At 41.2% G+C, this 27,555-nt stretch overlaps 1 protein-coding gene across 9 annotated transcripts in view; it reads right to left on the minus strand.

The window, feature by feature from the left end:
• tbc1d5 (TBC1 domain family, member 5) overlaps positions 1–27,555 on the minus strand; it is a 771,220-nt gene that overhangs the window by 708,977 nt on the left and 34,688 nt on the right. For 8 of the 9 annotated variants that reach the window (XM_068011845.1, XM_068011853.1, XM_068011822.1 and 5 more), the window contains one exon: positions 6,919–6,993. The gene's annotated coding sequence lies outside the window, so the exon portion shown is untranslated. Of the gene's footprint in view, positions 1–6,918; positions 6,994–10,896; positions 10,919–27,555 lie in introns of those variants that run through there. The other variant, XM_068011834.1, reaches the window with a different exon arrangement.

Raw genomic sequence — 27,555 nt, forward strand, 5'->3', positions numbered from 1 at the left:
GTCCGCCATTGCCAGAGCTGTGGCACCTCAAACTGCATCTGCCAGCTACATTCACAATTATCCCTCCTGCCACTAAAAGTTAGCGGTTTTAAAATTTTGTACTTTCCAATATTTTTTAAAATTAGTGGAAGATAAGGGTGATTTAGCTTTTAACTTTGAGAGAAACTTAATCAGTTGAGAATTAAATGTGATCTAAATGCAGCTGGGCATCAAGGTATGTAGGGTTTCAGGCAGGTATGAAATTTAAATAAATGTGGCCCTTTTTTTTTTTAAATCAGCTTTCCAGAGAAGCACACCAGCCAGGGCTTATATTAACACGTCAATCCACGCTCAATCTAGTCCAACAGGCTTCGGGGGTAGTACAACAACCAAAAATTAAATAACTAATAAATATAGCCATCAGATAATTGATTTAATAAGTCAATCTACCCTCAATACATACAAGCGGGCTTTGGCAGAAGCAGGCCAACTAGGAATTAATAACTTCAATGTTTGTATCCTACATAAATGCATCGGGCATTAGGAGGTGTGCTCCAACTGTAAATTAGTGAATTAAATGCATTTTGATAAATATATCCAATGCAGCTTCAGGTGCAGGACACCATCCATGAATTGAATAGGTAAAAGTGCATCAAACTTCAGTGACAGTGACAAAAAATATTCTTCTCATTTTCTGTCACAAACTTTACAAAGCTTTACCTTCTCAGACGTTTCTCTGTTGGTGGTTGGTCATGTGCCTCAGAAGACTAAGTGGGTTGTACAGAGTCACATTAGAGTAACATGGTCTGTGATGAGAACAAACATCATGGCCTAATGTTCTTATCCAGCTAAACAGCCCTTCTTGAAACCAATGTCAACAAGTTCCATACAACTAAGATTTAGACAACTACATTTGAACAGAAATCTTCTATTCCATTTGCATTACTGAAAAGCTTTTTTTCTCATGAAGTGTTAAGCAGTTTGCTTTCTAAAAATGCCTGTAAATAAATAAAACACTTTTAAAAAAAGTCTTTTCTGATTTTTGATTTGCCTTTCAATATCGCATTTCATTTCAGCTTGCAAAGTATGAGCATTTGTTCCACTGCATATCATTAAAGATTACTATTTTTGTAAAGCATATAAAGATACACTTCCTTAAAACAGAGTTTCTCATGGTAATCATAGTCCCCAGGGAAAGCAGAATTTAAGAAATGTCAAATCTTACAGAATAATTTTTGTAATGATAGAATAATTCTAAGAAACTAGTCTTTGACAATCACAAAACAAGCTGCATTGCCAGCACCAAGGGATTGAATGGGGATATTTGGCAGGTGCTGTAGTTTATCACAAAACCGTCTAAAATAATTGGAAGTGACAACCAGCAGCACCACAAATGATTTATTAGTCTTTCACTCAGCTTCCTCGGGGCCAAAATAAATAATTTACTGAGTCAGTGTCTTCAAATCATTAATACTTCTCTATGTATCCAAAATGTACTAAACTCTGGTGGTTATTTCATAATATTAAAATACAATATAAAGGGATTTTTTCACCACTTAACAGTATCTGAAGGTTAACTAGTCACACCAAATGCACAGTGCATCCTAGACAATATCCTATCAATATATTAATATTGCCACCTGGAAAGCTGCCAATTTTGTCAGTGATGATGCTGAGGAAAATATGCTGCTGTTCCTGATTAGCTTCAAATAATTCTGCATCAAAAGCTGAGAAAATAGTGCAATTAGTACAGCAAAGCTTTTCAACTGCTTAAAAACTTACATTGAAGAAACAGGCCCAGAGTGCAAAAATACACTGTCACTTTCAGTTTTGTCTTCTATATTGCAGCTTTTAAATATTCACATTTGAAATTTTAAAAGTTGCACAGGCCTAAAGATTTAATCAAATAAAGCATTTTAATTTTAGTAATTAAGACTCAGATTCACTGAATTTTAATTTGAGATAATCTATTTATTGATTTTACAAAAACCACATACAGGGCACATGTGCATTAGCACCCACTGCATGTCACTTATGAATAACTACATCCAGCCAAAAACCAAGAATTGGAGCCAACCCACGTTTTGCATCAATTTCTTTGCTTTCAAAGGTAATTTTACAGCCCTTCAATCAGCCGAAGAAATCTCCTAACTTAATTTTAAAATTGGGTGGGAAGAAATATTTGCCTATAACAAAACAAAACATTTGTGCAGCATTTTTTTAAATCAACATTAGATATCTCCAATAATTAGATATCTCCAACCACACTTCGAATGTGAGTTGGCAAATTTGGCTATAGAAACTTGTAGTGTGCCTTAGGTTTTAACTTTTGAAAATATGATAGAGACACAAATGATTTAACAATGAACAAAGAAATATTTAAGAAAGGGATTATGTTTAAGGAAGTCAATCTCCCAAGCAGCTTTTAAGTACTGAATCATAATAGCCAATTTTAAATTTGTTTTTCTGAAACAAACCCTAAGCAAAAGTCACATTTTTGACATAGCAACCAAAGAAGAATTTCTCCAAATTATTTTTCGAAATATTTTCAGCTCTTTACAACTCTGCATAGACTGGTAGAAAAGTAAGCTAGAGATAGAAAATAAAGCTGTTTAAGTCTAAGAATGACATATTTAAATTAATTGTTTATTCAACTGAGTTTCCTACAAGATGTCTAGTTTGAACTTCTGTCTCAACCTAAATTTGCAATCACGATTCTCGCAGGGGTACAGGTACAGTTAAAAAGTAAGAAAAATAAGAAAAATATTATAATTTTATTGAATTGAAACCCTTGGCACAATACTAGTAAGTGTAATTGCCCTGTCAAATTCTAATTGTGTGGGCTGCTGACAAGCTTTGTAGTTTGTCTGAAGCACTTTCTGTTTTAAGAGCGTAAAGTCCATGCAGCCCACCAACCAGAGTTTAACTATGATTATTCTACCATGGATTTCGCCTATTCTTCTCACCCTCCTACCCACTACCTGTTCATCACCTATTTTAATTAACATAAGGGTTCCTTCATTTGCCTCACTGCTCAAGTTAAATAGCTTGCTTACTTTTACCTCTTCAGTACCTTTTATCTTAAAAAGCTGCATCATGCCTCCCATAGGCTCCCTTCCTCAAAAAAAATAGTTCAGTTGTTCGAGCCTATTCCCATAATTCAGTCTGCCAAGGTCTGGAATCGTCCTCTCCTAAACCTTTTCGAATTCATCAATATCGTTTTTGAGGTAGACTGATAAGAACTGCAGACTATACTCCAAAATTAGTGTCACTATTTATCTGCATAACAGCTTGTTCTGAATTATAACTCAACATTTTCTAAATACATGCCAGTAACTGATTTGTCTTACTGATGCTCCTCAAAACTAATCTTTTCACAATATGACCAGTAATAACTTACACTCCTCTTTAGCTTTCACCAACAAATACCTCTTCAGATGTTGTCCAGAATCACTTGTTTTTGTAATCTTTCGGAATCATAGAAAAGGTTACAGAAGGAGGCCATTCAGCCCATCAAGCCCATGTCTCACAAGCTAAGTGAATATCCCACCATCAATATCTTGGGGACCAAAAACTTAACTGGTCCAGCCACACGTGGCTACAAGAGCAAGTCAGAAGCTCAGAATTTTGAGCGAATAACTCACCTTCTGACTCTCCAAAGCCTGTCCACCAGTCACAAGGCACAAGTCAAGGATGTGATGGAATACTCCCCACTTGCCTAGTGGAGTGCACCTCCATCAACACTCAAGAAGCTTATCATCCAGGACAAAGCAATCCACTTGATTAGCACCCAATCCACCACCTTAAGCATTCAATCCCTGCACCACTGGCACACAGCAACTGCAGTGTGTATCATCTACAGACGAACTGCAGCAATTTGCCAAGAACTCTTCGCCAGCACCTCCCAATCCAGCAACCTCTATCATGGGAACACCACCACCAAGTTGACTTCCAAGTCACACATCATCCTGACTTGGAACTATATCGCTGTTCCTTCAACGTCACTGGGTCAAAATCCTGGAACTCCCTAGTTAACAGTACTGTGGTTGTACCTATACCACACGGACTGCAGCAATTCAACAAGGCAGCTCACCTTCTCAATGGCCAATAAATGCTGGCCTTGCCGGAGACACCCACATCCCCTGAGCAAATAAAAAAAATGTTAGGTCTGATTACTATTTAGTCATGCGACTGCCTGGCAATACCAAGTGCTGTAGGTTTACTGGATAGGGCTCCTTCAAATGCTTGCCTCAACAAGTAGCATTTGTCAGTTCATAGGATGGCTTCTGTCACCAAAGGGGCACCATATGGAACCTTTTGTTGGATTTCACTTCTAATCTTGAATTATTTTGTTGGTTTCCTTTGCATACAAGCCCTAAAACAGGCATCAAGAAAACAGGAAATATCAAGAACAAAGACTTAAGTAAAGACTGCTAGATCCAAGAACAAAGTGAAATTCAAGGCTCAACTACTGAAAGAGAGGAGCAAACGTCAAGAGGATAACCCGGTGTTCGGAGCTGCAACTTAAGTTGGGCAAATCTGCGGTAAGTTTAATGTTTTAAATTATGTAATTTTTTTTTTTAAAAGGCATCTATGTTACAAATTTATTAACTGTACAAAGTACAGTGGACTGCTAAACAATATTACTGAAACAATTTTCACTTTTTTTTGAATGAACAAATTTGTTAGTTGTGCAGTGGTGTATAGTGATATAACACAAGTGGCTAAGATTACCCAACCAAGAATAATGGTTAGTTCTATTATCCGCAGCACACTGGACTTCTACAAATCCTTTCAGGTTTCTTTGTGTCATTGCATACAACTTTCTCACTTAATGATGATGGCTAGTCCAGAAATTTGATGGGTGGAGGCCAAGGGGATGCTTTGTTTATTGATGCACTAAGGACCATCTGCGTTGCATTATGTTTGTTGATTATTGATGCTGGATCTTTGATAAACAGTTTATTTGATGCACTGGTGGTATTTTGTTTATTGCATGTAGTATCATGCTGTGGAAGTGGAATGAAACGGGTGGATGTGTAACTGGTGTCACTCAGTTTGAGGCATTGATTAGATGTGCTCAGCCTGAGGCAGAAGGCTAGCTAATTCTGGCCTGACTGCAGAAATCGTGATACTACAGATACCAGTGTTTAAAAAAAGCATGTTGCTATTGTCATGAAGACCCCCACCTGCCAAGAATGAGGCATATTAATTTTGTCACATGAACGTTGATTTTAAGCTGTTGCTGGAGTGAAGAAATGACTTGTTTAAAGATAACCAGACACTGGGCTGGAAGGACATTTGCATACTAAGAGATGCTGCTTGTGGAGACAAAGGACTATACCCTGCTCCAAATAACCCAAATGGATTTTGATCACCGGACATTAATGATGTAAGGAAACACATTCCAGGGCCTGCTAAGATGATACAATTCACAAAAACAGGACTGGTTAAACCAGCTGATCACATGACTGGTTCAGGTTTCCTGAACTGGCCACATGACAGTTTGAATTCAGAAGGCAGTTGGCAATTGAAGCTGGAACAAGCAAGCCTCTCTCCTGGCTGTCTCTCTCGCCTTCTCCCAAGCCACCGGACCCATGGAAGACATGTACAACTCAAGAGAGAAAAGACTCTGACAACGAAACAAGTTGAAGCGTGAACTGGGCCACAACGAACAGCAGGATTTACTGGCAACCAAAGACTCCACATTGAACTCAAAGGACAGTAAATAACTAAGAGATATTGCCTCAAACTGTTCCCCTTTATTCTTTCTACTTTTTCTGTCTCTATCTGCATGTGTGTTTATCGCATATGCATGCTAGCATGCTCGCGTCGCATATTCGTAGTCGTTAACTGAATTAGAGTTAAGATTAATAAACTTCTACCTTTCTTGTTTAAAATCTAAGAAAACCTGTCTGAATTGATTTCTTTGCCTTACAATTGAAGCAGTGAGCAAGGGTTCACTGAGGGGGAAGCTAAAAACACTGTGTTTCTAAAATTAAACCCTGTTATGGTTAAACCAGGCAAAGACTGAGAGGGAACCCCTAGACGCCTCCTCAACTGGTCGTAACACTATGCATATGAAAAAATATATTTTTAGTTTGTCTGTTTATTTTTCTCCCAAGCTCCAATGGATCCCATAGTCCACATTGCTACTAAATCCTGTAAGATCCAATAATGTGCAAGTTTGAATCCTGAAAGTCTAGGATAACAAAAGGCATTAGGATTGCAAATACTTAACCCAAAGCTACTTAGATATACATTTTCAGTATGCAGTGCAGAAAAGGTGAAGTGTTACACTAAAACCATACTTTTTAGAAAAGAAAGCATAGGTCAAAATGTAAATTGCCCTGCTTTTTTTCTATTTCATCGCTCACGAATTCAAGATTTTAAAATCTGGTTAATTGTTTTTCATGCGACTCAAGCCCTCCCTTTCATGTGATGAATTAATATGTATATTCTAAAACATAACCAGCAACCATTTACAATAAAACCTGTCCAAGTCAAAGTAACAATTAACTCAAAAGAGCTGCCAGATTAAGAGATTTTATAGACCCATGTTCAATTGAATCTTTGAAAGGAAATTTAAGGCATTATATAGTAAATAATTGCCAATTTTGCTTAAGAACAGAATTAAAGGAACATACAAGACCACAAAAGACCATCAGAGTCCATCTGGTCATATCTGGAAATGGTATACAAAGCAATATAAAACTCAAAAGACTTGAATTTATATCACGTGTCTCAGAAACGTCTCAAAATTCTTTATAAAGAGAATTACTTTGATGCTCAATGACGTGTATAGGAACACAATTTTACACACTACAGACCTACAGAACAAATGGGAAAAGGAACAAGAAAAGGAAATAGATTCTACAAAAAGCAACTAGTGCTAAGCAAAGAGAAACTAAATCTCAAAATGAAAACCAGATCAGTTACCTCAAACGTCAGAGTAGGTTGATTTAGATTGCTGTGCACCTTCTGGACCAGAGTTCCCATCTAGTTGATCAAAGTCTGCAACAGAGACAAGATTCTGAAGTTAACTCAGTTTGGGTGATCTCAGCCAGTTCTTAACAGCCTTACTACATTAGTTTCCCAACACAATTTAGCAACAAGAATATCTGATGCAGGAGATATTCTTCGAAGACTAGAATTAAAGCAAATTGCAGGGCAGTGCTACACTACGTTAGCTTTTATTTTCAATTTATATAAACGTTTTGAAGACACAAGAATATAAATTTTTTATATTATTAAATTGGTGGTACATCCTGAAATAGTACGATTTTTAACAGATGAAACTTCCAGGAACACATCCAGCCAGAGCTGGCAACCCCAATGTATGGAGGCGCCATAGCTGATGAGTTAGTAAATAATAATGATCTGTAACTTATATACAATAAAATAAGACATTAATGAAAAGTGAAGATTGAAGTGAACAGATTTTATTCCAATACCTATTTCTTGTACCATCAGCTAATGGGAACAGCTTTTCTTTGTCTACCTTAGCTATACTGGTCATAATCTTGTGTACCTCTATTAAATGCTCCAAAGAGAACTCCAGCTTCTCTAATCTAACCTTGCAGCTAAAATCCCTCATCTCTGCAGCCATTCTGGTAAATCTCCTCTGCACTCTCTCAAGGACCCTCACATCCTTCCTAAAGTGTGGTGACCAGAACTGGATGCAATACTCTAGCTGTAGCCTAACCAGAGTTTAATAAAGGTTCAACATAATTTCCCTGCTTTTGTACTCAATACCTCTATTTATGAAGCCCAAGATTCCAACTACTTTCTCAATATGTTCTGCCACCTTCAAAGATCTATGCACATGAACCCCCACACCGCACCCCCCCAGGTGCCTCTGTTCCTGTACACTCTTCAGAACTATACAATTAAGTCTATATAACCTCTCCCTATCTCTTCTGCCAAAATGCATCACCTTACACTTCTCTATATGAAATTCCATCTGCTACTTGTCTGCCCATGATGTTAGCTTTATCCTGTTGCAGTCAATCGGTATCATCCTCAATGTTTGTCATATCTCCAAGTATGGTATCAGCAAGTTTTGAAATTTTACTCTGTATTCCAATATCCAAACATATAAAATATATGATAAAAAATATATATAGTGGTCCTAGCATTGACTCTTGGGAAACTATCCTCCAGTCTGAAAAACAACCATTTACTCACAGCTTTCTGTCCTTAAGACAACCTTTTATCCAAGCTGATACTGACCCTCCTATTGCATGAGCCTCAATTTTGTTAAACAGCCTTTTATGTGGCACTTTGCCAAATGCTTTCTTAAAATTCATATAGACAACATCCACTGCTTTCCCTTCATCAACCTTCCATGTTACTTTATCAAAAAATTCAATTAGATTAGTCAAGCACGATCGTCCTCTTACAAATCCATGCTGGCTTTGTAATGCACTGCTTTCCCTAATTAACTCAAACCTCTCCAAGTGTCTATTTATTTTTTTTCCCTAATTATTGTTTCTAAAACCTGACCCACCACTGATGTTAAACTGAACAATCTGTATTTACTTGGAATGTCCTTACATCTTTTCGTGAATAACGGTGTCACATTTGCCACTCTCCAATCCTCTGGCACCTCCCTTGTATCGAGGGAAGATTGGTTTTGATTTAAGTTTGTTTCTTTGTGGCAATAATGACTGAAGGTATGGCTTTGTTGCACAAAACAGTCTGGTGAAGTCGGAAATAAGTTCATGCTTTTGATGTTCCAAATACTGAAGGTCTCATCTTTACATGGGGAGCTACCAATGCACTTCTTCACCTAGGCCTGCCTTTGCACATCTCTTTGGGGCATCCTTTAACCAGGTCTTCAAACTGACTAATATAGAATTTTATGGTTATTGAAAGTATTATCTCCTGATTCTGTAATTGGAGTGCAAGTCAGTGAAGTGAAGCTTATTTAACCATCTGAAATTAGAGAATCAGGCTATTTAAACAGATCAAAAAGAGGGACATTGCAGTTCATAGCAACTGTGCTTGATTGATAGGATGCAAGTCCTAGTCTTAACTGCCTCTAGGGAGAATACTGAATGGATGCCAAGCACCTTCCATCTGTAATTGATCTGTGTTGCCCTACCAGAGCTACAATACTGGAGACATGAGCAGCTAATGTGCAATTTCCATCTTAGCTCAGAACTGAGATTGGAGATAGCAGCTCAAATACCACGCACGCCATACAAAAATAGACGGGAAACAACATTTTACTCACCATGGCCGTTCCATCCATATGTGGTGCAGCCTTGTACTTTTTTTATTCTTTCATGGGATATGGGCGTCGCTGGCAAGGCTAGCATGTGCTGCCCATCCCTAACTGACCTTGACAATTGAATGGTTTGCTAAGCCATTTCAGAGGGCAGTTAAGAGTCAACCACATTGCTGTGGGTCTGGAGTCACATGTTGGCCAGACCAGGCAAGGACAGTAGATTTCCTTCCCAGAGGACATTAGTGAACCAGATGGGATTTTATGACAATTGATGATAGTTTCGTGGCACCATTACCGAGGCTAGCATTCAATTCCAGATTTTTTATTAATTAATTGAATTTAAATTCCACCAGCTGCCATGGTGGGATTTGAACCCAACTCCCAGGACATTAGTCTGAGCCTCCGGATTACTAGCTCAGTGACATTACCATTATGCCATCATCGACCAAGACCCAGTCAGACAATCTCCTAGGAGTGGCAAAGGAGGAAAGAAAAAACTGAAGCCAATTTAGGAAAAGCTCTCTGATCCCAAAGACAATCAAGGAAAGCTCTACTCTAACTCATGTTATGTGTCAGCCTTGGCTCACTCTTACCTCGGAGCCAATAGGTTGGGGGTGCAAGTCCCACTCCAGAAATTTGAGCACATAATCTAGGTTGACACTTCAGTGCAGTACTGAAGGAGTGAATTTTGCAGAGGATGGAGGATAACAAGAAAAGCATGGATGAAGGTTTCAATGGCGCGGACTTTGGCAGAGGAGAATGCGGGCAATGTTACTGAAGTGGAAAGTGGTGATCTTTATAGTGGAGAGTGTGAGAAGTCAGAAGCAATGCTTAGGGTCAAAGAGAACACAATATACTGCAGCCTGAGATAATGGCTTAAAATCCCAATGCCAATGGTTATGCAGACACCACTTCGGGAGCATGTCTGGCCCACGGCAGCCAGAAATTCTAGTACCTATCTATGATGGTCCCTCCTGACCCTGGCTATTGTCATCACGGCCTACTGTGCAAGGGGTTCAATATTTTGAAACAAAAAAATGCTGTTAAATAGTTTCCTATGGGGGCTCAGGCCATTTAACTAGCATGGGCCCCACTGTTTCAGGCCACATTTGCACTTTTGCGGTCACAACACCTCAACTCATTGGCTTCCACTGATATGTCAGGTCCTTACATAGCTGAAAGAGTGGCAGCTCATGACTTAGCAACTCCCTGTCCCTGGCTCCAACTACTGCCATCATTTGTTTTGCAGGAGGCAAATGGAGGTTCCACCCCTTACAAGGCAAAAGGAATGTTAAGGAAACAGTGGAGATGAGGTGTAACCAAATTTTAGGGGCAGGGGGAGGGGGTGGTAAGGACAGGGGATTCTACCAGCCTCTCGCTAGAGGTATACAGGAGACCAATAGAACCCCCAAAGAATTTCAGCCCTACTATGCCTCGAGTGCAAGGTGATAAGAAGCAATATTGCCAAATCAGTCCAGAGGTCATGCTGAAACTGTACCATGACTACAATTGTGGCTGTCACCATACCAGTGATAGAGAAAGTGTACAGGAGATGAACAGGACACAAGCCTCAAAAAAGACTTCTGGAGAGCATCTTAGAGATATATAGGATACTGAAAAAAGAAATGAAACTGATGCAACACTTTCAGACAAGAAGCCTGATAAACTAGTAGGCACACTCTTACCAGAAAGCTCCATATTTCACTTGGAATGTGAGCACCACCATTTCTGTAAACAGTAACACACATTTCAACTCCATTATGCATCACTATCTCCTCATAAATAATGTAAAATATGTCAACAAAAACATATCAAAATCCATTACTATTGTAGATGGTTTTGGTTTAATAAATCAAGTATACCTTTAAAGGAATTATGATATAAATTGTGAAAGAAAACCACATACATCACTAAAAAGGATTGTTTTTCAGTGCATAATGTATGAGCCTATTGTCACAGCATCTGTTGGCTATATAATGCATTTTCACAAACAATTTAGGGTGGGCTATTCACACTGAAGAATGCTTAAAAATGGGCATTCTTTTCATCCTATTTTACTAAAGAAGTAAAGATTTATTGCCTTCCAGCTTTTTGGAAAGATAAAGCTTTAGATAGTTTTAGTACCAAACGTTCTGCACATAGTAATTACTTCATTTGTGGTTTTAGATGACGACTTAACAAAACCTGCATTTTAGTAAGTTTCAGCTTTCCTCCTACTTTCCTGCACTGAAAGACTTTGATGCATCCCCATGCTTCCATTCTTGTAAAAAGAAAAGAAAAAATAGCTACAAGGGTTTAATTCCTGAATACTTCAGTGAGATAGAAGGCAAAATATTAGCACAAACCTGACCTAATTAAAGATCAAGCATTTTAGCTATTTTCTGCAAAGAAAAATTCCTGTGGTGGATTAATTGAATAAATGCCATCAATTGCTTGCTTTATTAAATATATATCTACTGGGAAGTCATGAAGAGTTTTGGAAATAGCAGCAACTTACTTCAGAAAACAAGTTACTGCTCAGTCACCCAAGGACAAAAAAAAAATAACACTTTATTACACTTGAAGCATCTGTAACTCAACAAAGCAAACAAGTAAAATATTTTTACAAAAGTTCAAAATTTATCTAACAGCACATGAAAATATAGAAGAAATGCTCATTTAGCTAATCAAGCCTATCCAATCCAGAGTCTATGGATGATTATTGTAGCAAGGGCTTCCATAACACCTGTTGATCCCATGTTTGCCCGTACTCTAATCAAAGGTCATCAACCTGAAATGCACAGGAGCATCAAAAAGACGGCAGATCTTGAAGGGAGACCGCAAAGAGCTCCAGAGCTGCTCCACAGCCGAAGGAAGAAGCGGACAGTCGGTGAGTAGCTGTGCAGATATTCAGGCTGCACCACAGAAGCGTGGTGGTCTGCAAGCAGAAACCAGGTCCAGCAATCAGGCTGCAAGTCACAGCGATAGTCGAGGATCAGGTGAGAAACCTTTTGGAAAGGATGCATTTATTGTTTAATGGCGCACTGGGCAGGCAGGGATAAAGGTCGATTCTTGGCGAAAGCAACTCCGGAGTCAGCAGCCATTACTTGAGCAGACTGCGTAGGAAAAGCACAGGGACACCCGAAAAGAATGGGAAACCTCAGAAAAGCGTGAGAACTACCAAAAAGAGCGGGAAACACCTCCAAAAAGAGCGGGAAACACTGCCATTAAAGCAAAGATACATTTCTTAAAAGAAACAGAAATCCTAAAGAGTTATGAAAAAATGGATTCAAAATACACAATGCCTGAAAGCTTCCAGAATTCAGAAGGACCCAATCAGATACAGAATAGCCTGATATGGAGAAAAAAAGATTTCTAAGATTTAGAATACCTTCTCAGCTATACACCAAATCTGAAGCGGTGCAAGTAAATACTCTACTAAACTCCATGGGTGCTTGTTGATGACGTGAGCATAAGATAAGGAATCAATGAGGCTTCAGACAAGTTTGATGATGTTTTACAAGCCTGCAATAAATACTTTAACTTAAGGAGCAATAAGATCCTGGAAAGAACAAAGTTTAATAAAAGGAGCCAGGAACTGAACGAATCAGGGACACTTTCATTAATGATTTGTACAGATTGGCGGAGGGATTTTTTTTTTTTTTATTCATACATGGGATGTGGGCATCACTGACTATGCCAGCATTTATTGCCCATCCCTAATTTCTCTAGAGAAGGTGGTGGTGAGCTGCCTTCTTGAACCACTGCAGTCCATGTGAGTTATGTACACCCACAGTGCTGTTAGAAAGGGAGTTCCAGGATTTTGACCCAGCGACAGTGAAGGAACGGCGATATAGTTCCAAGTCAGGATGATGTGTGACTTGGAGGGGAACTTGCAGGTGGTGATGTTCCCAAGCATCTGCTGCTCTTGTCCTTCGAGGTGGTAGAGGTCGCGGGTTTGGAAGGTGCTGTCGAAGGAGCCTTAGTTGCTACAGTGCATCTTGTAGATGGTACACACTGCTGCCACTGTGCGTCGGTGGTGGAAGGAGTGAATGTTTGTGGATGGTGTGCCAATCAAGCGGATTGCTTTGTCCTGGATGGTGTTGAGCTTCTTGAGTGTTGTTGGTGTTGCACCCATCCAGGCAAGTGGAGAGTATTCCATCACACTCCTGACTTGTGCCTTGTAGATGGTGGACAGGCTTTGGGGAGTCAGGAGGTGAGTTACTCGCCGCAGGATTCCTAGCCTCAGACCTGCTCTTGTAGCCACGGTATTTATATGGCTACTCCAGTTCAGTTTCAGGTCAATGGCAGTCCCTAGGATGTTGATAGTGGGGGATTCAGCAATGGTAATGCCACTGAATGTCATGGGGAGATGGTTAGATTCTTTCTTGTTGGAGATGGTCAATGCCTAGCACTTGTGTGGCGCAAATGTTACTTGCCACTTATCAGCCCAAGCCTGGATATTGTCCAAATCTTGCTGCATTTCTACACGGACTGCTTCAGTATTTAAGGAGTCACGAATGGTGCTGAACATTGTGCAATCATCAGCGAACATCCCCACTTCTGATCTTATGATTAAAGGAAGGTCATTGATGAAGCAGCTGAAGATGGTTGGGCCTAGGATACTACCCTGAGGAACTCTTGCAGTGATGTCCTGGAGCTCAGATGATTGACCTCCAACAACCACAACCATCTTCCTTTGCGCTAGGTATGACTCTAACCAGCAGAGAGTTTTTCCCCGATTCCCATTGACTCCAGTTTTGCTTGGGCTCCTTGATGCCATACTCGGTCAAATGCTGCCTTGATGTCAAGGGCAGTCACTCTCACCTCACCTCGAGTTCAGCTCTTCTGTCCATGTTTGAACCAAGGCTGTAATGAGGTCAGGAGCTGAGTGGCCCTGTCGGAACCCAAACTGGGTATCACTGAGCAGGTTATTGCTAAGCAAGTGCCACTTTAGGCACTGTTGATGACACCTTCCATCACTTTACTGATGATTGAGAGTAGGCTGATGGGGCGGTAATTGGCCGGGTTGGACTTGTCCTGCGTTTTGTGTACAGGACATACCTGGGCAATTTTCCACATTGCCGGGTAGATGCCAGTTATATAGCTATACTGGAACACCTTGGCTAGGAATGTGGCAAGTTCTGGAGCACAGGTCTTCAGTATTACTGCCGGAATATTGTCAGGACCCACAGCCTTTGCAGTATCCAGTGCCTTCAGTCGTTTTTTGATATCACGCGGAGTGAATTGAATTGGCTGAAGACTGGCATTTGTGATGCTGGGGACTTCAGGAGGGGTCCAAGATGGATCATTAACTCGGCACTTCTGGCTGAAGATTGTTGCAAATGCTTCAGCCTTATCTTTCGCACTGATGTGCTGGGCTCCCCCATCATTGAGGATGGGGACATTTGTGGAGCCACCTCCTCCAGTTAGTTGTTTAATTGTCCACCACCATTCATGGCTGGCTGTGGCAGGACGGCAGAGCTTAGATCTGATCCGTTGGTTATGGGATCGCTTAGCTCTGTCTATTGCATGCTGCTTATGCAGTGTGGCATGCAAGTAGTCCTGGGTTGTAGCTTCACCAGGTTGACACCTCATTTTGAGGTATGCCTGGTGCTGCTTCTGGCATGCCCTCCTGCACTCTTCATTGAACCAGGGTTGGTCACCTGGCTTGATGGTAATGGTAGAGTGGGGGATATTCCAGGCCATGAGGTTACAGTTTGTGGTTGAGTACAATTCTGCTGCTGCTGATGGCCCACAGCACCTCATGGATGCCCAGTTTTGCATTGCTCAATCAGTTCGAAATCTATCCCATTTAGCACGGTGATAGTGCCACACAACACGATGGACGGTATCCTCAACGTGAAGACGGGACTTCATCTCCACAAGGACTGTCACTCCTACCATTCCTGTCATGGACAGATGCATCTGCGGCAGGCAGATTGGCGAGGACAAGGTCAAGTATGTTTTTCCCTCGTGTTGGTTCCCCCACCACCTGCATCAGACCCAGTCTAGCAGCTATGTCCTTTAGTACTCGGCCAGCTCGGTCAGTAGTGGTGCTACTGAGCGACTCTTGGTGATGGAAATTGAAGTCCCCCACCCACAGTACATTTTGTGCCTTTGCCACCCTCAGTGCTTCCTCCAAGTGGTGTTCAACATGGAGGAGTACTGACTCATCAGCTGAGGGAGAGTGTAGGTGGTAATCAGTAGGAGGTTACCTTGCCCATGTTTGACCTGATGCCATGAGACTTCATGAGGTCCGGAGTTGATGTTCAGGATTCCAAGGGCAACTCCCTCCCTACTGTATACCACTGTCCCGCCACCTCTGCTGGGTCTATCTTGCCGGTGGGACAGGACATACCCAGGAATAGTGATTGCAATGTCTGGGACATTGTCTGTCAGGTATGATTCCTTGAGTATGACTATGTCAGGCTGTTGCTTGACTCGTCTGTGGGACAGCTCTCCCAACTTTGGCACAAGCCCCCAGATGTTAGTAAGGAGGACTTTGCAGGGTCGACAGGGCTGGGTTTGCCGTTGTCGTTTCCGGTGCCTAGGTCGATGCCGGGTGGTCCGTCCGGTTTCATTCCTTTTTATTGACTTCGTAGCGGTTAGGTACAACTGAGTGACTTGCTAGGCCATTTCAGAGGGCATGTCAGAGTCAACCACATTGCTGTGGGTCTGGAGTCACATGTAGGCCAGACCAGGTAAGGACAGCAGATTTCCTTCCCTTAAACACATTAGTGAACCAGATGGGTTTTTACAACAATCGACAATGGTTTCATGGCCATTAGACAAGCTTTTAATTCCAGATTTATTAATTAAATTCAAATTCCACCTTCTGCTGTGGTGGGATTCGAACCCATGTCCCCAGATCAATACCCTGGGTCTCTGGGTTACTAATCCAGTGATAATACCACTGTGCCACCGCCTCCACTATATTATGGAGAACTGAAGTCTGAGTTGATAAGGGAACGAATAGTGGTGGGAATAGCTGATGAGCCTTTATCAGATATCTTAGTCAAAAGATTACCTCACCCTCGAGAAAGCCATTCAGATGGTGCAACAGGCAGACGTCAGAAAACAAAATAGAGCCATCCTGCGGGCTGAAGGGAAGCCTTGGATGAGAAAGAATCTGATGACTGTACAGTTCCTGAAGCCGAGGACATGCGAAAACCCTCACAGCTCCAGCGACCTGGGTTCGATTCTGGGTACTGCCTGTGTGGAGTTTGCAAGTTCTCCCTGTGACTGCGTGGGTTTTCGCTGGGTGCTCCGGTTTCCTCCCACAGTCAAAGACTTGCAGGTTGGTAGGTTAATTGGCCATTATAAATTGCCCCTAGTATAGGTAGGTGGTAGGGGAATTGGGGATGTGAGAGGATAATGGGATTAATGTAGGATTAGTATAAATGGGTGGTTGATGGTCGGCACAGACTCGGTGGGCCGAAGGGCCTGTTTCAGTGCTGTATCTCTTAATATAAAATAAAATAAAATAAAATAAATATAAAAGCACTCTAAAGCAAAGAAGGTACACTTGGGGTGGGGGAGAAGCGTGCAAGACACCGTGAAGCCCTGCCAGCACAGTGGAGCCAGAAAGACCCACAGACGTGAACAGCGTCCTGCTAACAAAGCTGAATGCTTTAACTGCAATAAGACAGGTCATTTTGTAAAGATATGCCAGAGCAAGATCTCTTCTCACAAAAATGCCAAACAGCCTTCACACATTGAGCTGTGAATGAAGTGGAACAACTTCCATTGGAAGACAAACCAGGAGATTTCCTAGGGGCAATTAATGACCCCAATCAGGCATTCTGGACGGCAAACATTTGTCAATGGACATATTACTAAGTTCAATTTGAACACAGGTGCAAGTGTTGTCAGACTAAGAGCTATGGGTGTTGACGCATTGCTTACAACCAGCAGACACTCAATTACAAGGTCCAGGAGGGATTGAACTGAAGGTCAGGGGAAAGCTACAAACACTCCAATATAGGGGAAAGCAAATAATGGAAACCCTGTACGTTCTGAAAAACCAATGAGTTTCGTTGTTAAGCAGAAAAGCATACTTAGGCCTACAGCTAATTAAAAAAGTGGATAAAATCAATAACAGCCAGAGTTCAACTTTCAAGCATACTTTCCAAAACTATTTTCGGGTCTGGGAAGACTGAAGAATGAGTACAGGATAACATTAAAAGATTATGTCAGAGCGGTATATATCTTTACGCCAAGGAAGATACCACACCCGTTGATAAACCAAGTTCAACATCAGCTGGAAGAGGTGACCAGGATGGGAGTCGTCTCTCCTGTCAGGAAGACAACAGAGTGGTATTCGGCTATGGTTCCAATTCCAAAACCAAATGGTACTCTTCGTATCTGTGTGGACTTAACGCAGCTTAAGAAAGCCGTGGCAAGGGAAATCCAACCTCGGTCCTCGGTGGACGAACAGCTGGCAAAGCTATTCAAAAGCATAATGCTCACTAAACTTGACGTGAATAGTAGCTTTTGGCAGCATCTGTTGGACAAGAAGTCAAGATTACTTACAACATTTCTCACAACATTCGGACGATTTTGCTTCAATCGTTTACCATTCGGTACAACATCTGCACCTGAAATCTTTCAAAAGACCATGTCCAACATTCTGCAAGGCCTCAAAGAGGTGATATGCCGCATGGACAACATCCTGGTCCATGGGAAATCCTTCGAAGAACGTGATCAAAGAGTAAAAATGGTTTTGAGTTGTCTTCAAGAAGAAGGGCTGACACTGAATGATGTGTGAATTCTCGGAAACGTCTAATCGCTTCTTGGGACAAATTGTAAGTAGCAAGGGCATGTGGCAAACCCATAAAAGCCGAGAGCCATTAGTGAATTCACAATCCCAACATCTCCAAAGATTCCTTGGAATGGTGAATCAGTTGGCAAAATTTTTACCCAATTTGGTGCAAGTAACAGAACCATTAAGACAGCTCTTGAAAAAAGATCAAATATTGTATTGGAACACACATCAACAGCAGGCATTTTAAAGAATTAAGGAGATGCTAGTTGTGCATTACAACCCTTCATTACCAACCATAATTGCCGCAGATGCCTCATCTACAGGGTTAGGGGGATAGTCCTCTTTCAAGAACAGCCAAATGGATGTTGCAGACCAATCTATTAAGCATCTAGAGCTTTGTCCGAGACAGAGACAATGTATGCTGTCATTGAAAAAGGAGCACTTGAAGTTACGTGGGATTGCGCTAAGTTTTCTGATTGCATTATTGGTCTGAAAGTGGTTATTGAGACAGACCACAAACCCTTAGTTTCCTTACTGGATAAGAAGGAAAGTGCAAGGATGCCTCTGAGAATGCAGCGATTCCAACTAAAGTTGATGAGATATACCTACAAGACGGTATATGTTCAGGGAATGATGCAAACCTCGACTGATGCATTATCAAGAGCAAATGTTGACCACCCTACACAACAGGATGTTAACTTTGTTGAAGAAACAGAATTGTATTCACAGAACACAGCATCACAGTGGCCAGCAAGAACACAGAAATTTCAAGAAATTCGTCACGCTCAAAAGCGGGATGAGTAATGCATTCGGATACGCCACTATTGTACACAAGGTTGGCCACAGGAACGTCCTAGTGGGAAGATAATGAAAATTTTCTTCAAAGTCAGGAGACACTTCACAATCGGAGATGATTTGCTGGTGTATAATGACGGACTGGTCATTCAGATTTCTCTTCGAACAGATATCTTGGCAAGAATCCGTCAATGCCACATGGGAATCACAAAAGGCAGAGCACAAGCTCAATCATCTGTTCGGTGGCAGGAATATCTAAAGACACAGAAAACATGATCTTGAATTGCCAGGTATGCGCAGTGCACAGACCAGATCAAAGGGAACCTCTGATAACTGCACAATTTCCAACCAGACCATGCGAACGTCTAGGAATGGATTTATGTATGTACAATGGAAAATCTTACATCATAGTCTTCGATTATTTTTTAAGATGGATTGAAGAGAAAAAATTGAACTCAACGACAACAGAATCTGTTATTAGAGCTTCCGAGGAGATCTTTGCAACGCATAATATTCCTGACTAGATTGTCAGACAATGGACCACGGTTTGCAAATAAATTCTTCACACAATTTGCAAGGAAGTGGGAATTTGAACATCTCACAAGTTCCCCTCATTACCCTCAATTGAATGGTGAAGTAGAGTGTGAACTATTAAATCACTGTTGAACGAAGATCTTCCAACTACACTATTGAATTATCAATCTACTCCATTGTTATGTGGACTTTCACCTTCAGAGCTGTTGACGGGAAGGAAGCTAAAAACTTAACTTCCCATTCTACCCAGAAAACGACTTCCAGTGAGAAACATGCAAGACTACAAAAAAGTTCAAGACAAGGAGAAGTCTTACAGGAACCAACAAGCTCACAATTACAATAAGAGATTTCATACCAGAAACCTACCAATGTTAAAGGATGGAGAGAAGGCATGGATAAGAGATCTAGGACATGAAAGTGGAGTCATCCAAAGAGAAGTTCATCTGAGATCTTATGTAGTACTCACTCGTGATGGCACTTTGCGCCGAAATAGGAGAAAGCTTATCCCTATTCCTCAAACACAACAATCAGTCATGTATCTGGAGGAACCAGATGATGATCAAGAAACCCAGAAGCAACACGATACACCAAACATTGGTCAAGGCCATCCACGTTGTCGAACAAGACTTTCAAGGAAGACTACCGATCTTCCAAGTCCAAGTCCAACAAGAACACAATCAGGGAGAGTCATGAGGCCTGCTGACAAATTGAGTTTGTGATGTCAGAGACTTGGGGAGAGATCAGGTAGTGTGTAAAGTCAAAATGAATGAATGTATACATATCAAAACAATATATGGACAAAGAGTTGGGGGGAGATTAGTACAAGGGTCTGAAAGGGTTAACGCGCGAGACAGTGAGATTAACCCCTCCCACTGTAGTGATGATGTAATAGTCACATAGTTGGCTTGGAGGAAGCTAGACGCATGAGGGGTGCTAGCTGGACACGCTTACTGAGTTATAAAATAAATGAGCTACTATTTAGCCATACAATAACTCAGACATATGTAAACAACGCTTGAACTACACTAATTATACACAAGTACTTGCAGCATTTTCTGTTTTTATTTCAGATTTCCAGCATCTGCAGTATTTTGCTTTTGTACTAATTTCTTTTCCCCGAAAAATCAAGCAATGTTGTTCAATATCTATATTCCCTTTAACTGCACTTCTTAATAAATCTAGAAAGGCAGCATCTTTTTAAAACGTAAACTAGATTATTTTTCTTCAATTTGATTTTAATTTAAAGGCAGAGGATATAAGGCAGAGAGAAGCTAGGTGGTTGTTCTTAAAGAAGGCTGAGAGGAGATTTGATAGAAGTGTTTAAAATCATGAGGGTCTAAACAGAGTAAATAGCAATGGTTCCTATTAGTGAAAGGATCTAGAACCAGAGGACACAGAGTTAAAGTGATTGGCAAAAAAAAATGGCAGCATGAGGAAAACAAATGTGGAAAAATGATTGTCTGGAATTCATTGCCTGAAAGGGTACTGAAGTTAGATTCATTTGTGGCTTTCGGAAGGAATTCAATAAGTACTTGAAGGAAAAACATTTGCAGAGCTACCGGGAAAGGACAGAGGAGTGGGACTAGTTAGGATGCTCTTGCAAAGAACCAGCACAGACTTGATGGACTGAATGGCTTCCTTCTGTGCTGTAGCCATTCTATCATTAAATTGATTGGTTAAAAAGTAAATTCTAAAAATGCTTGTTATTGGGAAGAAATTTTATGGTTAAAAAATGAAAAATGTATGAAAAATATACATTTCCATACTTTTAAGCATACCAAATATACTATTGACTCTCAAAATTCAGCTAGACGCTATATGGCAATGACAGGATACCAGAAATTTGATGGGTTGAAAGGTCTTCCTTTTGTCATCAACTTTTATTGCCTTTTTCTTTAAAAAAAAAAGCATAATCTAATCTATAAAAAAAATTAAAAATTAAACTTTGCTTATTTTTTAAACGTACAATTGCTCTTTTGGCTTCAATTTTTTTGTTATTCTTTCACAGGTTATGGTGTCGCTGGCTAGACCAACATTTGCTGCCCATCCCGAATTGCCCTCGAGAAGGTGGTGGTAAGCCACTTTCTTGAACCAAGTGGTGTAGGTACACCCACAGTGCTGTTAGGAAGGGAGTTCCAAGATTTTGACCCAGCAACAGTAAAGGAACGGCGATATAGTTCCAAGTCAGGATGGTGTGTGGCTTGGAGGGGAACTTGCAGGTTGTGGTGTTCCCATGCATCTGCTGTCCTTGTCCTTCTAGGTGGAAGAGGTCTTGGGTTTGGAAGGTACTGTCGAATGAGGCTTGGTGAGTTGCTGCAGGGCATCTTGTAGATGATGCACATTGCTGCCACTCTGCATTAGCAGTGGAGGGAGTAAATTTTGAAGGTGGTGGATGGGGTGCCAGTCAAGTTGGTTGCTTTCTCCTGGATGGTGTCGAGCTTCTTGAGTGTTGTTGGAGCTGCACTCATCAAGGCAAGTGGTGAATCACAGTCCTGACTTGTGCCTTGTAGGTGGTGGACAAGCTTTGGGCAATCAGAAGGTGAGTTTCTCACTACAGAATTCCCAGCCTCTGACCTGCTCTTGTAGCCACAGTACTTATATGGATGGTCCAGTTCAGTTTAACCCCCAGGATGTAGATAGTGGGGGATTAAGCAATGGAAGGTCATCGATGAAGCAGCTGAATATGTTTGGGCCTAGGACACTACCCTGAGGAACTAAAAACAAGAAATGCTGGAACCACTCAGCAGGTCTGGCAGCATCTGTGGAAAGAGAAGCAGAGTTAACGTTTCGGGTCAGTGACCCTTCTTCGGAACTAGCACATATTAGAAATGTCAAAGGTTATAAGCAAGTGAGGCAGGAGTGGGGCAAGAGATAACAAAGGAGGTGTAGATTTGACAAGGTCACAGAATAGCTGACCAAAAGGTCATGGAGCAAAGGCAAACAATATGTTAATGGTGTGTTGAAAGACAAAGCATTAGTACAGATAGGGTGTTAACGGACTGAAGATTGAACAGCAGCAAGTACAAACATGAACAAAAAACAGTGGGTAAGCAAACTGAACAAACTAAGATGAAATGAAATAAACAAAAAAAAAATTGTAAAATAATGTAAAAAAGAAAAAATAACTAAAAATAAAAGTAAAATGGGGGGCCCGTCATGTTCGGAAATTATTGAACTCAATGTTCAGTCCGGCAGGCTGTAGTGTGCCTAATCGGTAAATGAGATGCTGTTCCTCGAGCTTGCATTGATGTTCACTGGAACACTGCAGCAAGCCCAGGATAGAGATGTGAGCATGAGAGCAGGGGGGAGTGCTGAAATGGCAAGCAACCGGAAGCTCAGGGTCCTGCTTGTGGACTGAGCAGAGGTGTTCCACAAAGTCTGCATTTGGTCTCCCCAATGTAGAGGAAACCACATTGTGAGCAGCGAATACAGTATACTACATTGAAAGAAGTACAAGCAAATCGCTGCTTCACCTGAAAGGAGTGATTGAGGCCTGGGATAGTGAGGAGAGAGGAGGTAAATGGGCAGGTATTACACCTCCTGCGATTGCAGGGGAAGGTGCCATGGGACGGGGACGAGGTGGTGGGGGTAATGGAGGAGTGGACCAGGGTGGAGCGGAAGGAACGATCCCTTCGGAATGCTGACAGGGGAAGGAAGGGGAAGATGCGTTCAGCAGTTTGCCACTGCCACAGTGATGTCCTGGGACTGAGATGATTGACCTCCAACAACACAACCATCTTCCTTTATGCCAAGTATGACTCCAACCAGTGGAGAGTTTTCCCCGATTCCCATTGACTCCAGTTTTGCCAGGGCTCCTTGATGCCATACTCGGTCAAATGCTGCCTTGATGTCAAGGGCAGTCACTCTCACCTTACCTCTGGGGTTCAGCTCTTTTGTCCATGTTTGGACCAAGGCTTAATGAGATCAGGAGCTGAGTGGCCCTTGCGGAACCCAAACTGTCCACTAAAAAAGCATATACAAGTTAGAACTGGCTACAAAGATCAAAATTATATATAAATTGAGCAACAGGTTAACTTCAATAGGGTAAAATAAGCAACAGTTGTAAACGTTTCACCCCTGCAGTCATTTTTTTACTGTGGTAACACAGTTGGTTCAGAAGAAAATAAAACAGAGCAAATGACTGAATATTGCTAGGATGACTGGCTTATGGAAGATTTCCTTAAAAAGCAAGTGAAAGAAGGACATTAGGAAAGAACTGGAGAAGTCAAGACAATTAAGCCATTCTGAGCAAAATGAACTGTGTTGGTTTGATCAATACCAAAAATAGTCCTGGAAGCTCATGTGAGCAGCAACATATTCAAATTTATTTTGAAAGTAATGCAATGAAATCTTCTGAAATCTCTGGTCCTCCATTATTAATTGAACATACTAGAATCAGAGATGAAATAAAACAGATACAGTAAAAAAGCAAATAAATTGGAAGCAAAATGGGTTGAGGGGCTCATATACAACAGAGTATGACCACGGGCAATAAGTTAAAGTAATAAACTGTAGTAGGGAACTTTTAATGAAACATATTTTAGCATTTAAGTTTCAAGAAAAATACTAAATTGACTTCTCTATATAGTGCAAGAATGGATTTGATGAGAGTTTTCCTACTAAACAGATGCTGTACTAGACTGGTACTGTGCATGATTAAGTCAAATGTCTAGGCAGTTGGATTAAATAGTCATTCACTGAGATTTTGAACAGACTGTAGGTGCTAATATTGCACATTTCTTCTGGTAGAGTGCATGTACAGAAAGTGAAACATCTGAATTCGGAACAATAGACTAAAAGACAAAGGGGGCAAGTAAAAGATCAGTACAAACTAAATGAGAAAAGACTGTGAACTCTGGCATTAGATTGCTCATAAAAGAAACATACTTGGAAAAGCCTAGTGAATGCTCGCTCTTATTGCAATAGCATTGATATTTAGACAAAACACTTTACTGCACGCATCTGAGTGAGGTATGCAGAAAATGAATTTGTTTAAGACAAATGAAATTTGTTTAGAATGCAAGACATAGAAACATAAAATTTTACAGCCCAAAAAGAGGCCTCAGCCCATCATGCCTGTGCAGGGCTCTCTAAGCAGCTAACCATTTATATTCATTTTTTTTTTCCCTTTATCCCGTGCCTTTTTAAATTCTGCTCTTTCAAATGTTTGTCCACTTCCTTTTTAAAAGACTCTTCATTCACTACCATTCCATGTCCTAACAACCCTCTGTAAAAATAAAATAACAAATTCTCCTACCTCGCTCCTAATTCTTTGGGTGACGATCTTAATGTTGTGCCCTCTGGTTACCAACTCATTAACTAAATAAAAGATTTTCCTAATTGAACACCTTTGTCAGATGATGGTAGTAATTTTCGTAAACTTTCTACAATCAATAATGGCCTTATCAATAGCATTTGTCTTTCAATGATCTATTTGTTTGGTGCCTTTGAAGTGAACAAGATATCTGAAATTTGCTTCTTGCCTCACAAAGTTCATGGTGAAACAACTATGGCGCAAAGTACAACACTGAACAGAAAGATGGCAAACAGATTCAGAGTCCAAATCTTGCACTGTGTTCACTGAACCATCTCTGGATTCTGACAAAGCAGCCAGAAGTGGATATACATTCATGCAAAACAGCGGAGGTAGCATACTATAGTGAGAGCTACGCAATCCCACAAACAACAAATAAGATCAAAGCTCTGCAGTCCTGTCACATCCAGTTGTGAATGGTAGTGGACAACACAACAACTAATGGGAAGAGGAGACTCCGCAAATATCCCCATCCTCAATGATGGCAGAGCCCAGCACATCCACTGCAAAAGGCAAGGCTGAAGCATTTGGAAACATGCTGAATCAGAAATGCTGAGGGGATCATCCAGTTCAGTCTCTCTGCCTGACGTTCCCACCATCACAGATGCCAGTCTTCAGCCAATTCAATTCACTCCATATGATCAAAAAATGGCTGAGTGCACCAGATACAGTAAAGACTATGGGCCCCAACAACATCCCATAGTGCTGAGCATGTGTGCTCCAGAACTAGCCACACACCAAGCCAAGCTGCTCCAGTACAGCTACAACATTGGCGCCTATCTGGCGAAGAGGAAAACTGCCCAGGTATGTCCTGGCCACAAAAAGCAGGACAAATCCAATCCAGCCAATTACTGCCCCATCAGACTACTCTCAGCATCAGCAAAATGATGGAAGGTGTCGTAGACCGTGCTACCAAGCGGCGCTTACACCTCACCAATAACCTGCTCACCAATGCTCAGTTTGGGTTCTGCCAGGACCTCTCAGCTCCAGGCCCCATTTTCTAATCCAAAAATATACTTTATTCATAAAATTTGTAAAAATGCATTACATAACAGTTTAAATCTGACATCACATACAGTGCAATACAGATCAGTTTCATTCAACACAGTACATGAGGTGCCTCATACACTTGCCATTACAGGTTATATTTACAATGTACATTTACATTTTTTGCCAAACATTCATACAGCCCGAGTGGTTTTACACGAGTTCCAGCCCCTCGGTATACTATAGCAGTAGGGCCTTACACAGTGGCCATTCCCCATTGAGCATCCGCAGCAACTGCCCCAAGCTTTAGTGCGTCCCTCAGCATGTAGTCCTAGACCTTGAATGTGCCAGTCTGCAATACCCAGTTGCTGACAGCTCTTTGCACTGGTGAAATTTGAATTCAATTAATAAATCTGGAATTAAAAGCTAATCTAATGGTGACCACGAAACCATTGTCAATTGTATGAAAAACCCATCTGGTTCACTAATGTCCTTTAGGGAAGAAAATCTGCTGTCCTTACTCGCTCTGGCCTACATCTGACTCCAGACCCACAGCAATGTGGTTGACTCTTAATGCCCTCTGAAATGGCCTAGAAAGTCGTTCAGTTCAAGGGCAATTAGGGATGGGCAATAAATGCTGGCCTAGCCAGCGACACCTACATCCCACAAATGAATACAAAAAACCAGCAAGTTTCAGGTAGGCCACAGTGTGTCTTTCACCAAGTAGATGGTCCTCCAGCAGAAGTTCATGTTTATTTCAATGTGCATCCCCGGGAACAGCCCGTAGAGCACAGAGTCCTACGTTACGGAGTTGCTTGGGATGAACCTCAACAAAACCCTACTGGGGAGTGTTTAAACTAACTTGGCTGAGGTGTGAGAACTAGGAGTTAAATTTAGAGAGGAAAACTAAGCTGCACAAAGAATTGAGAGCGACAGATAGCACCTACAGTAGGAAATAGTAAGGCATCAGGTGGGGTCAGTGTTAGGGGGAAATGGAATAAGGTCTAAATTAAGTTTACTGTGCATGTATATGAATGTGCAGAGTGTGGTAAATAAGATTGGTGAGCTGCATGCGCAGATAGCCATGCAGAAATATGATGCAGTGGCAATAATGGAAAGCTGAATCAAAAAAAGGGCAGGACTGGATACTAAATTTTGCTGGATACAAGGTGTTCAGGAAAGACAGGGAAGGAAGGAAGGAAAGATAGCTGTATTGAATAAAGAGAACATTACAGTGCTGGAGAGAGAAAATGTCCTGGAGGGGTCCAGGACAGAATCGATTTGGTTGGAGCCAACAGACAATAGAGATACCATTATATTGCTGGGTATTCTGCAGGCCACCAACTAGTGCAAAGGATATAGAGGAACAAATTTCTAGGGAAAATTACAGAGAGGGGCAAGAATTATAGAGTGATTATAATAGGGGACTTTAATTATCCTAACATAGACTGTCATAGTAGTAGTGTAAAAGGCAGAGAGGGATAGGAATTTCTAAAGCAGGAGTGTCCAACCTTTACTCATGAGGGGCCACAGAACAAATGTTGTCCTACATAGGGGGCCGGTGAACAAATTTTGGAAGGATAAAGGCATTAGAAATTTATTTAACTATCAATACAAAAAAATGTGCATTTTGTGAACAAGCTTTAAATGAGAAAACTAATTTATTAACTTACTTTCTCGTCACTATATTTCGTGAAATAGCTGGCATTGTATTTGCTTGCACAAGCAGTCAATGTCTGCCCGCACACTTGATGTAGTGATGCAGAGTATTCCGGCTAGATGTCTATCTGTCAGGAATGGTCTTGGTCGCTCTCTTTTTTTCTCTCTCTCTCCCTATCTGTGTCTGTCTGTCTCTGGCTCTCTCCCTGTCTCTGCACATCTCTCTCTCTCTCCCTGTGCCTGTCGGTCCCTTTCTCTTCATGTCTGTCCCTCTCCTTCCCTCTTGCCAGGCCTAGGCTGCAAGCCTCA

This window comes from Heterodontus francisci, chromosome 2, assembly GCF_036365525.1.
Source record: "Heterodontus francisci isolate sHetFra1 chromosome 2, sHetFra1.hap1, whole genome shotgun sequence".
NCBI classification, from domain to species: Eukaryota; Metazoa; Chordata; class Chondrichthyes; order Heterodontiformes; family Heterodontidae; genus Heterodontus; species Heterodontus francisci.